The sequence below is a fragment of the Triturus cristatus genome, chromosome 6 (genome assembly GCF_964204655.1).
Source record: "Triturus cristatus chromosome 6, aTriCri1.1, whole genome shotgun sequence".
Taxonomy (NCBI): domain Eukaryota; kingdom Metazoa; phylum Chordata; class Amphibia; order Caudata; family Salamandridae; genus Triturus; species Triturus cristatus.
The window spans coordinates 1,335,612,295-1,335,626,033 of NC_140589.1; positions in this window are offsets into that span (position 1 = coordinate 1,335,612,295).

Below are 13,739 nucleotides of genomic sequence, written 5' to 3' on the forward strand. Positions count from 1 at the left end.
CAGTCACATACACTGCCTTTAATGTATGTAAGTACCCACTAAGAAAGGCCTCCTCAGCTCAGAAGGCAGGGTGAGTTTTATTTAAGGTGTGGACTTGTAAGTGCAAGCTTATGTGCCCCTATAGTGGCATTCCTCATTGGAAACAACTATATGTGTGAAGGAGCGTAAACATTTTCAATAGCATTAAGCATTACTAATGACAAACCTGCTTTGGGCTTCCGAAATAAAAATGCATTTTAAAACGTGACACGCAGACATTTGGTGCTGGAAAATGGAAGCATGAGGCCTTTAGTCGACGCTTTCCACCTAATAAATCATGTAAATCATGAACAATGAATTCATAGATTGATTTTAATGTGGCTAGTTTAGATAGTTTCCTCACTGTAGAATGTGGTTATAACTTCATATAGTTGTATTGAATTATCACAACATTTTAGAATGTAGAAACACTTCACTTCATGTGAAAGGACACCTCGCATAAATTACAGCATGTTATCATATTTAATTGTTGAAAAATGTTTAAAATAAGTCTTATTTCTTTGCTTTAGAGAGACTAGAAAATCACACGCAATTTGAATGCGTTACCTAGTTATGCTTTAATAATTATTGGTTAATTACTAAGTTCTTGTTGCAGCTAGTATTATGTGTTTAGTTGAAATAAAATGCTTCTTTAAAAGAAGGTAAGGAGATGAAGCTATATTAATGAAGATTCAGAATGTGTCAAAGGAAGGATTTCGCCTGCCTGATGAATGACGTGTGCAGACAGCAGAGAGATGGAGATGTGCTTTTGGAGAATGCTGTATTCCAATTGGATGAAGAACAAAGATCATGCCACATGCGTTGCAACATATATTTTTGATATAAACACGTTCCTAGTTTAGGAGTTGCAGACTCAGACAGATCTAGGGATGGAGACCTTTGCAGACGTTTTCAGAAACAGATTTAGAGACATGCAGAGGAGGAGAGGACAGACTTTGATGGAGAGCAGAACAGCTGTAGATAAAGGCAGATTAGATGCAGGTTTTTTTCCATTCTGACTTTACTAAAAAAACAAGCTTTATGCTTTGACTAACTGGCTTTGTCAAGGCTTATTTGCTCTATGCTTTATTTCTCTTCATGGGAGATTCTGCAATTATTAATTATTGATTAATAATGCTAATCTCACTCTTGTTTTATTTGAATTCCTCATGAGTACTGGCTGTCATAATGTGTGCCATATTTTCTTAGAATTGGGATTCTTTCCTTTATGCAACACGCTGTAAGCAAATTATAATATGCTCTGCACTAACTTTCTATAATCAATTCTATTATCAATCCTGTAACCTTATTGATACCTGACTAAAGAATGAAGAGTCAGAGAATCTCAATTAGAAAATAAATCCCTTTAAAACTACTCACAACTCTTGTGATTGACTAAAATATTTATTTGCATTTGATTACTTGCCTGTGTTAATGAAAGAGCTCTTTTGGTCAAAATATGGTGGCAAAGATTCATCACCTTTTGAATAGATAATGGCATGGAAAAAGGGTAATGGTAATTAAAGGTTAATTGTGCCACATTTACAAAGTTTTCCAAAGAAAGATTACAGTGAGATTTCCGCTTGGTAGCAGAGGTAAGGTTTTACACCTTAACCTTGACCAAAAGGAGCAGAGTTTAGGTTAATGCCTTGAATGGAGCTAAAAAATAATTGCCCACATCCCATAAAGTCCTGATTCCTGATTCCAATGCCCAGAACTTGAAGACTGGCAAAGCTGTATTAGCAGGCGATACGAAAAGGCGGTTGCTGAAGAACGTGTGAGTAGTAATAGGGAGAAATGTGTTGCAGTAATTTAGATTGTGTTCATTGCATTTGAGAAAATTGGTTTGGATTAGATCATGCTATGCAGTAATTGCAATGCTTTCCTGAGCTGCAGCTGCCAAGCCAAGATTCTACCCTTCTGCCTGGAAGTGTGATCACTCCCAGGAGTCAGAGACAAAGTCTGGTCAGGAAAGAGGTCACACTTCCCTCCTCCCCAGATGGCTAGTGAATTGGCACATCAGAGCGATGAGCTTCAAAGGCTACACCGCCTCTGATATGCATCTGGGCTTTCCTACTGAGGAAGAAATATCCCTCCCGTTGCCACAGGCATGCTTGCACCTGGGCAAGGTGGGAAAGCTATGTAGGAGGTATACACCCCAGGTAGGTAGGTCACACCACTAGGGTGGGGCAGCCTCATCTGTACACCTAAAATTTAATTCTGCCATGTTTAGCAGGGCAGATATAGTCGGCTCTGGGTAGAAAAAGTGACCTACGCTACCGTATATGGTCATCTTAGGGGTGCACTAGCTGCTCATTGGCTACTAGCTCCCCTCCAACTCACCTAAATCTAGGATTTAAGAGACCCCCCTGAAACTAGAACCTCGGATCTGCACAACTTACTTCAAGGAAGGACCAAGAGGAAACCCGTGTCGCTGACAACAGGACTTTGCCCACCTGCACAAAGCAAAAGAGGGATACTTTGTCCCTGAGGCAACAGACTTGGAACTGAGTGAACGACCCTCATCATTGGCTAAAACTCGACACTCCCAAAGAGAGGGGCTGTTATAGAAACCAGATGCACCCTCCGTCTCCCCTGGACCAGTGGCACTAGTTGCCTGCAAACTTCAGATAAAAAACGCTCACCAGATCTAAAGAATCACTTGCCATTGGGCCCTCCGCGGGATCGCCCAAATCCAGGTGGTCCAGTGCATTGAGGGAGTTGTAGTCTTGCCTTCACCGAAGTCTCAGGCTGTTATGTTACTCCCCCATACCTGGTGAAGTTCCCAAAGCTTTTCGTTGTGCTTACCCCTGGCAAGGCTTGTTGGTCTCCAGTCCGGTAATCGACTCCCACACTCGATGCTGCAGCTACATGCAACCTTCATGCAACTTCAGCAGCTGTGTACCTGTTGTGTTTTTGAATTTTGTTTCTTGCAGCACCAGATAAGCAGTAAAAACAGCAAAACCAGCAGCTCCCGTTCAGCACCAAGGATAGCCAGAACAACACTGCACCTGAATTTGTTGGGCCAGGTAAAATTGATCTGACTGTTGTAGCTAGCCTGGTCTAGAGGCCCACACGACCGTACCCCTATAAGGGTTTCAAGTAACTCGACCTGCAAGTGCACGATTGTCACTAGTTGATTTTGCCATTGACCGCAATGTTAGTTCGTCTATGCATTTTATTGCACTGATTTAATATTGCTTCTAAAATCTATACCTCCGGTTATATGGATGATATCCAGTTCACTTGGGTGTCTTGAATAAGATTTAAAAAACACTTTGTTTTTATAAATTGCTGTTGGATTTCTCTTGAGTCGTGTCAATTACTTATCGTCCATGTTGGTACTCTGAAATGCTTATCACATGTTCCTCTTGTAAAGCCTGACTGCTCTTTGCCACTCTACCAGAACTGAGTTTAGGATTTATTAGTGTCGATGCAAGGAACATCTTTGGGGTATTGTGATAATATTACATGGAAAGGCCACCCTTTCACACCACAAACATTTCCACTTTTCTACAGTGTAATATACATGACTGATTGTTATGGTAGATGCCTAAGTTTGCAAAAGTGTTTTTTCATGATGTTGGGGTAATTTAGCAGTCACACAGCCTTAAATTACCTTGGTTAGAAACTTTGCAGGTGGAGCAATACACGGGACAATGTTGAAATAGCATTTTAAAATTAGAAAGGTATGTTAAAATCATTAAAGGTCTTTGTAAAGCAACTGGATATCAAACATGGGAGTGGGCTTAAAAGTTAGTTTCCTATTAATTATGCATTTTGGTATTTAAGGTTTCAAGGTTGTGTAACTATGTTTGTATTCACATATGTTAGTTCAGTTATTGCACCCAATTTTTAGTGTCCATTGATTGACAGAGATATACCACAGGACAGCTTTAACATTGATAATTTTGGCAGGCAACTGTGGAGGGAGCTGATAATGGAATGGGGCCTCGATGCAAGTTCAACCTCTGCGTTTGATTGATGTGACATTAACTGTTGAGAAGTGGGCTCAGTCCCATTATGGAAAGAGACTAATTATACTGAAGTAGCTCTACACCCATGGAACCAAAAAGCATAGATTTAGGCCTGCTGTTGCTTACATACCTAGATGCCCCTTCACAGTAAATCACATGTGGTTTTTAAGTGCCAGCTGCAACTTTCATTACAATTAGTCAGGGGCTTTTTTCATCCCCATGCTATTTGGTCAACAATTTACACATAGATCAGAGCGATGACTTAAAGTAGTCCTGTTGATAAACCATCAGTGAACAATTGGTACCAACTGGGTTGCAAACATGGTGGCAGATTTATTAACAATTCACCAAATGCAAAGCAGTCAGACAACTTGCTGTGCTGCATTGCCTGACATGGAGAGAGCAGAATGTGCCATATCTACTAAGATATGATGCATTCCTTCTCCCTCCCTCTGCTGGTGCACTGAGTGCAGCCTAGAGCTAACACAGGCACCCTTGAGTCATGGTGTAAAGGTGCCTGCATTACAGGCAGAATTTGTTTGAGCAGGAAGGGGCACCTTCCAGCACCAAAAACATTCCTCCAAGGCGTTTTCCTCTTTCTATGTGTGCTGCATTCTGCAGCACACATAGAAAGAGGAAACAACAAGTATAAATAAATAAACATATTTCTCCTTGTTACACCCCACCTGTGAAGGTGTAGCATTTTGACAGATTTCCAAGTTTACTAGTTTATTTTTGTAAATCTGGGAATGTGATCAAAACTATGGGTGGATGCATGGGAGCATCCACGCTCCACCCATGGAACATCTTTCCAGGACAGAGTAGCACAAGGAAGGGACTTGTGCTGCAAAGCATAATTTCAGATTTACTGAGTCATGCCGAGCCACGCAAGGTGGCTTTGCATGGCTTAGCAAATTTCACTGAAGCCTTTGCATCGTCTTAAGTGACACAGTGGCAATGCAAGGGCTTTTAAAAATCTGGGCCACAGTGTGTTCTTTGGGAATGTATCTCACATTGAGGTATGTTAGATTGGTTTCCCTGAGGCATCTGTGTCAAGGGCTGATCATCCAATAACCATCAATTTCGATGGATGCCACCACTTGATCCTCAATGACATTGCACTCTATGTGAGTCATAGGGCCACCCCTTCACCCTGGAACACGGTGGTACTGTGGCAGCTTTTTATTGGTCCTTCTCATTAGATCTTACCATCTTTTAGGATCATTTATGAACTCAATAGTCCTACCTGCTGATTCACAGCACTGTCAAAGATACCTGACCACACAGTAGCCTTTGTAGGAGGAGGGACTTTTGATGACACATGACTTGTGCTCTGTGTGAATTTAAGTTCCACCTCTCTCACCATGGAACCCTGCGGTTCTCTTCCATCTTTTCTTTGGTCCTCCTCTTGAGGTGTTATCACCTTTATTGACCTTCTTAACAGTCATGTTTGTTGGTGCAACTTCATTCATCTTGTCAAGGACTCCTAACCAGAAGGTAGCTTTCTTAGTAGTTGAGAGATTTGATGACCCATGACATTGAGCTCTGCTTGAGTTTAAGGAACATTCCTCCTTTAAATTCTTAAGTCTGGCTGTTCTGTGGTAGCTTTTCCATGGTTCTCCTTTGGTATTGAGTCACCTTTTTGTGATCTCCTCAGAACTTCTGGTGGTGGTGCAACTCCATTTACTTTATCAAAGATACCTGACTACAGTACTGCCTTCTTAGCGGGTGTGAGCTTGGAAGCCACAAAAATCTGATCCTGTAGTCACATAATCCCCAGAGGTCAATAGTTCCACCTCCTCCTCAGTAAACTTCATACTGTATTTCCTGCACATAGCTCCTGTCATCCAGGGATGTTCTCCAACTTGGTGTTCTTCTCACCAGTCATGGTGCAGCTCAAAGAACACCATGATCCTGTTTTCCTTTGTAAAATTACACTTTACGCCATTCATGTAACACAATTTGAATGTAGAGTGTCAAAAACAGCCCAATATACAATTTTTTTCAAATTCACACAGAAAGTACCATCTTTAGCATATGACATGTTGTAAATTTGGTACAACGCTATAGTTTATGCAATATGCACAGCAAATTTGTGCTCCGCCCTGTGCTGCACCAGTCTTAGTAAAGTTTTGCCTGGATTATCTAAACTGTACATTGTACAAGCTGGATTTCATGAATCTTCTTAAGCAGGTAGAGTAGAGTACACATATATTTTTTACAGACATAACACTGTAAAGACAGCCAAGACAGAATGATACCGAAGAGAGTGAAATGGTGTCAGACCTGGCCTCCATTGAGGGGTTTCCCCTGACTTTTTGCCTCTACCTCCTACGTTTTTGACACTGTGATGGATTTTATTGTGCTGGTTTAGATGCTCTGGGCACTTTGCCACTGCTGATCAGTGCCAAAGTGCAAGTGCTCCCTGATTAAATTATTACTGTGATAGGTTATCCATGATTGGCATATTTGTTTTACCAGTAGGTCCCTAGTACAGTGCACTGAGTGTGCCAGGGCGGGTGATTCAAATGCCACTAGTGGGCCTGCAGCACTGATTGTGCCACCCACATGAGTAGCCCTGAAACTCTCAGGCCTGCCACTGCAGTGCCTGTGCGCAGTCTGTGAACTGCCATGTTGTCCTGGCCAGTGTACACACTTGCCAGTCCTGACCCTTCCCTTTTCTTACACATTGAACACCCCTATGGTATGTCCAAGGTACCCCCCTGGGCAGGGTGCAGTGTATGTGAAAGGTAGGGCATGTACTAGTGTAGGTAACATGTCCTGATAGTGAAATACTGCCAATCTCGCTTTTCACTATTGAAAGGCTATCTTGCCCATAGGATAACATTGGGAATGCTGTGTAACATGTTTACCTGCATATTTTCCCATAACTGCAAGATAGACATATGGAATCTGGATCCCTGAACTCAGAATTTAATAACCCATCTTTTAGTGAAGATGGTTTTTAAATTCTAAGTTTGGAAATAGCACTTTTAGAAAGTGGCTATTTTCTTGTTAACCCTTTCTGTGTGCCTCTGCCTGTTTGTGGATTGACTGTCTGGTTTGTGAGTGACACAGGTTGGGTGTGGCTCCAACAGACTGGGTGAGTCAGCACTAGGCTGAATAGACCCATCTGCATGTAGAGTGGTGGGGAGGAGTAGCACCTGGGTCCGAATAGGGCTGTGCCTGCCTTCCACAATGCTGGCTCCACCTCCTGTGGTGTGTCTGATGGGCCTGGCCCACACTCACAAACGAAGAAGATGTGCCCTGGCAGAGTGCACCCAGAACTGGTTTGGACTGGTCCAGGACCCCTCACACAGGAAGAAAAAAGGCTTTTGGGTTATAAAAGTAGAGCTGAGTCCCCTGTAAAATTAGATTAGTAAACTTCATGATCAAGAAGGAATCCCTGCCAAAGAAGAACAGCCAGGAAGACTGAGGAAAAGTGCTGCCATTGCTGAGTGTCTGGAAGCTGACCTACAGTTGCTGTTACTACTGAGGAGAAGGACTAAGGGACTCTCTGCTGTGTGCTGTGTCCCCCTTGCTTGAAGAGGAGCTGTGCTGTGTGTTTTGCCCCCTCTTAAGTCCACCTATCTCCAAGAGCCTGGGAAGAGCTGGCCTCCTGTTATCAAACTCAGGGCCACAAACATTTGCAGAAGAAATCATCCTGCTGGCGCTGAGAGTGTGTTGCTGCGCACTACCTGGGGCCTCGTGAACTCTGCCCTGCCTGCCTGCATGTAATCAACTCGGTGTGCTATTGGCACACAGCGGGGCTTTGTGTGAGGTCTGTCGTGCCTCCTGAGCAACTGACTTGGCGCTCAAGAGTGCGTGCCCATGGACTACCCGAGGCCGTCACCAAAGGGGCCGAGGTCACCGGCCCGGTACAGAGAAGAAGCGAAGCGCTGTGCGAGGAAAAATCACCGTCGCCGGCCCGGGAGCCTCGTCAGCATTGTTTCCCTTCACCCGCTTACATCACGGCCATGCCGCGCTGGGATTGGCCCCAGCGTTGCGGGATGCTAGGCAACAGGAAGGCTTATCCTGACGGAGTTGCGTTAAGACCCGAGGAAGCACCCGGTGTCTCCTAGTGACCGGGGCTTCCCTACCCTCTGCAAAGAAGATCAGAGTACGCCCAGGGCAGGAGAGTGCCGCCAAAAGAAAGCTGCTTCACTGAAGGGATAATGCGGACTGCCAAGCCCTCTCTCTCAGGTACCCGGCTCCGATTAAGGACCGGAGCACGCGCTGTGGGAAGTAGTTGACTGGTGCGATCGCGCATTGGGAAAGGAGTGAATACTTTTTGAGCACATAAGTACAGCACCCGCTACAGCTGGGGCATTTTAGCGCCAAGGGCGGCATCTGTGCAGTGATACTCCCTACGCTGGGAGCGTCATCGTTGAGAGGCACAGTATTATGCCTACAAGTGAACTTTTGCCATAAGAGAACATTAGCAAAGTTAACTTTTGCCATAAGAGAACACTGCTAAGACAAGATTGATAGTGTATGTGATTTTTATGTCATTTTGATCTGCCTAATCTATAAAAAGTGATTTATATTTGTATAAAACAACTGGTGTAGTGTCCATTTGTGGTGTTTCACTATATTACTGTGAGTGTTGGTACAAATACTTTACACATTGCCTTGGGGATAAGCCTGTCTGCTCGTGCCAAGCTCCAGGGGGTGAGCAGGGGTTATCAACAGTGTGTATCCCGCTTACCCTGACTAGAAGCAAGGGTCCCTATTTGGACAAAGGTACTTACCTCTGCCAACTAGAGACCCCCAGATCTAACAAATGGCTATCTAGAATTTCAGGATTTACACAAATATATACATATCGAAAGGCTCTGAATCAACATTCTTTTGCCATTTGTCAGTACACATATCATAAACACTTTGCTCCTTCTCACTACCACATTATGTATAAGTCAATGGACCAGCCCACTACAGCCATTGGATGTCTTCACTTTGAGTGTCTGCATTTTCTCTTGCACACATGTATACATAAACCTACAAAATAGTTCCCCAAAAATGTAATGTTTAGACACATATACTTACCAGTGACTATTGGTCCCTATGTATAGTAGGGTGCCATCATCTATTTCCATAACACTCAAGCCATTTATTGTAAGTTGCAATATTTACTTATCACTATCAATTAGCTTTGTAATATTCATGCATCTTTTCGCATAAGATATTAGAGTAGCAATGGTCTACATGTAAATTTCGGGCCAGATCCCCTTAACTTTGTAATTAACAACCTGAGGAACAGCAGCAGCTTTTGAGCCCTTGTACTTTTTCCCAGTACACTGATGTTGCAGGTACATGTATTAATTATGTGTAAACATTTCGGGATGTTAGAGTCTTTGGGTAGAGTTGTGCAGTTGCCATTGAAGTACTGGGAATTTTAAGCCCAGCGGTGCAGGGGAACACACCCTATGACTTCGGGTTCTTCCTGTTTCAGACCTACAGAAACACAGAGTCTTCTGGGTGAAGTCAGAGATCAGTTTATTGGCTGCAGACCAATCACAGGTATCCTAGAAGTACAACAGCGTGTATGTTCTCAGGAGACTGCTAAAAGTTACAGAAACGGGCTTCTCCTTAAATACTAAATATCCTGCTTCAGGCATACATTCCTTGCTTTATGGCATGGTCATTAATATGTATACATTTCAAACGAAAAGGCAGAGTCATGATGACCATCCCACATTCCAGTTAAGCCAGCCCACAATTATTTACCCAGCAAGGCTCAGATCCCACATCAGATATCGATAGGCCCCAATAAACATGAGCCATCTCCTGTTTGGAAAACAAGCCATAAATCAGGAACAGTCAGGTGTGAAAGAGATTAGCTGGAGGCTCGTGTAGGATGAAAAGGCTTTATGGTGTGTCAAGCCCTGATGCTAATCACAGGTGGCCAGAGGACGGGGAGCTCGTGAGACCGGACTGACCTGGGGCAGCGGAGCCAAGCTGCCCAGGTCACAGAGAAGTCAAAGGAAGGCACATGTGCTCTAAAAGGCCCGTATTTGCTTCATGATATGTAGCCTATGTGAGGGCAACCATAAGATGGCCACCGCTCTAAGATGGAACCCACGGAGTCAATGTATAATAAGTATACACAGTGCATTCATAGCTAAAACGTTACACAAAGCACTTGTACATACCGCATTGACCATCCGCGGTTCACTAATACCGGGATAGACAGGGGTAGGGCCCTGCCTCCTACGCGGTCCCAAATTGCAAAGTACGACACCATTCTCCATTGGGGTGTATGTCCTAATTCTCAAATACAAGGGAAAATATTAACGAAGAAAGGCAGTCCAGGGCAAATGTGATCTTGCTGAAGTTAATATGTTTGTTTATTGTGCTAGTTTGAGTAAACTTGGGTCTAGGTGCAAAGCAGTGTTGTATGTATTTTGTCAGGATGTCAACCTTCTTTTGCACAACTTGCTCTTCTACAGTGCAAATATACACCCAGGAAGTGCTATGATGTCACTGTACTCTTCTGTGAGGACCTCTGCTGGTAGTATAATGCAACAAACGTTCCATCACCATTGCACTCTTCCTTGAGGACCTCTTTTGATAGTACAGCATAACTGACACTTTCCATCTTTATCTGCATTGTACTTTTCTGTGAGGACCTCTGTTGGTAGTGGAGTTCAACAAGTTTCCATCTTCATTGCACTATTCTGTGAGGTCCTGTGTTGTAAGTACAGAGCAACCGCAGTTTCCATGTACATCTCCATTGTACTCTTATGTGAGGACGTCTATTGATATTATAGTGCAGTAACTTTTTAATCTATAATGCACTCTTCTGTGAGAATCTTTGTTGGTAGTATAACACAACTGCAGCTTTCCATTTCCAATGTGGTGTTCTGTGAGGATCTCTATGGGTAGTAGAGTGCAACAAATGTATACTCTTCTGTGAGAACCTCTGTTGGTAGCATAGTACAACGGCAGCTTTCCATCTCCATCGCGCTCTTCTGTTAGGACCTATGTTAGTACTACAGTACAGCCTCAGCTTTCAAGTGCACTTGTATTCTCCTCTGAGGGTAACTGTTTGCAGTACAGTGCAAAAAGCTTTCAATCTCCATTCTCGTCTCCTATGATGACATCTGTAGGATGCTTAGTGACACTTCAGCTTTCCAGCACTTTTCTGAGGCTGTGGAAAACTTGGACATAGATGCAAGGCAGTGCTGTATGCATTTTCTGAGGATATCAACTTTGTCAGTGCACACTCATGCCTTTGTTTTGTATGGTGCAAGTATGGTTTCACATTTACACAGAATTAATACAGAGATTGCATATCTCATTCAAAGAATACGCATGAATATTGCAAGAAGGCCACATTTATTTTCCTTTTGGTCTGGTACTGTGAGCCCTGTGTGAAGACTTGTGACAATCCGAAAGCGCTGCCAGCCTTTGAATTGTATGCCCTCTCCTGCCTCTTTTGGCATTAATCTTTTTCTAGGAGACTGGTTAGCTCACCTGCAGTTCTCTCACCCACCCTGCATTAAAATGTTATTTGAGCATATCTGATCCTTATAGAACAACTGCAGTCCGCCATCTTCCATAATAGAATACCTGCCGGTAGTACAGGACAACTGCAGACTTCCTTCTCCAATATATTCTTCTGTGAGTACATATTTCGACCATATAGTGCAACTTCATGGTTCAAGCTATTGTATACTTCTCTGAAGAGATACGCCGTCTGTATAGTAAAACTGTATGTTTCCTAGTCCTAGTTGATTGCCAACAGTAAACTCATGGTGCTGTGGTTCAAAATGAGGACCGCTCTTTCACAGCTTTTGGTTGGGTGGAGAAATATATCTCCTAGTCCGCCAATGATAAAAGCAGATACAAAATTGCTGCTGCAGTGAAAAATATAAATAATAAGGGCCAGATGTCCATAGCTTTGTGCTTGCGATCACCTAAAAGCAAATGTTTGCGATTCACTATTAGGTCTGTGATTGCTTTCAAATAAAGCAATGTTTTTTTTTATTTTTAATGCAGCCCATTTTCCTTAAATGTAAATGGGATGCGCTTCAAAAAGAAAAATGAAAAGTATTATTTTCATTTTTTAAGAGTAGGCAGTGCTCTCTGGGACCACTGCCTGCTCTTGAAAATGTTATTACAACATTTCACAAAGGGGAAGAGGTCCATTGGAGACCCCTTCCTATTTGCAAATGGTGTACGGCCTACTTGAAGTAGGCGGTAAAATGCGAATGTTTTGCAACCGCGTTTCGGTCGCAAAACATTCAGACATACCACTGCAAGTTGCTACTAAGAAGGGACGCCCTTAACACACCCCTTCCTATAGTTCCTCATGCATTCCACAAAAAGAAAAAGGCCACATCTAAGATGATAATAGAAGGTGAGAATAAAATGCTACTGTGAGGTGGTCATAGATGTATTTTGCAATGTCTCAAGCCAATAGTGGAAGATGGCTGTCCTAAAGCCCCTTTCTATATGTATGGAGTATGTAATGAATACATGTTTGCAAAATGGTGCAAGCACCATTATACAACAAACCTATAACTGACACAAGCTCCACTACACGTGAAATATAAAAACATACACACATTTTCATTCTCCTGTTAATTTTTCTAATGATTCAATATGGCCATTTAAAAGACACAGTCGAGGACAAATCTATTGACTTTTACAATTCTTTTCTTCACGTGTTCCTCACTGCCGCATATTCCTATTCTAAAATTTCAGAAAGAGGAGGACTGGTTTGTTTACATATACATGACTGGTGAAAGTTAGCTAGGCACATCTTTCATAAAACATGAAACATACATGTTAACAATACATTTTTTGGATATGTGGGCCCTGCAAGGAAAGATATACTTCAGTTTTTAATGAGCACAATTTATTGTATTGAGATCAATCCAAACCTCTCAGTACATACTTCAAATATAATCTAAAATATATATGTCTTTATAATGCACTGAGTTAGTGCTGTTGTTTCTAGTACATAGTGCTCAGTGAACATTAGGCCTGTGAGACTCATATAAAATAAACAGTTTTATTTATTTACTGGTGGATTTACTTTTTACAGCTTGGATCAGGCCCAGAAAATGGCATACGAGTGGCATTCAAGTAATATTTAATATTTGTGAAAGTAGCAGAACTTCAAATGACAGGACCAGATATACTTAACTCTATTCACAAAGAAGTATGTGCAAAATGCACACCTACAGGTTTGCAAATAGGGATTCATTTTACAATTGTCCGATTTACTAATCGATCATGGCACAAAATATTTATTTTCAGAATGTGGCAAACTTTTCTGCCTCATTAATGCTAATCAGGCAGAAGACAATTTGTCACCTCCTATGAATGGCTGTGACAGAGGCCTGTGAGAGACAGAAAATGTTCATTCTTTTTTCTCAGTTCATGGATGAGAGCAGTTTTTAGGTTGAGCTTAGGCAGCACATGCGCTTTCTCTTCGAGACGTGGTATTCACTCTGTGGGCATACAGTCAGCCCATTGCATTTTTATTCATCCCTTCAATTGTCATTCCAAAATGCTTGCTTGCCAGTGATTAATCCTTCCTCATTGTCCCTCCTTTTTGTGTTTGGTTTTTTCCTACAGAGCACCACCCAGTTACTGTTAACATTACGCTTCTGTGTTTATGTGTTCATTTGGGGGACTATTTTTTTCTTTGATTCCTGCTTGTGCCACTGTTTGCCTGACTTCGGTGCTTCAGCGTCGGCGCCCGTCACTTAATCTCACTTAATCTCACTGTCC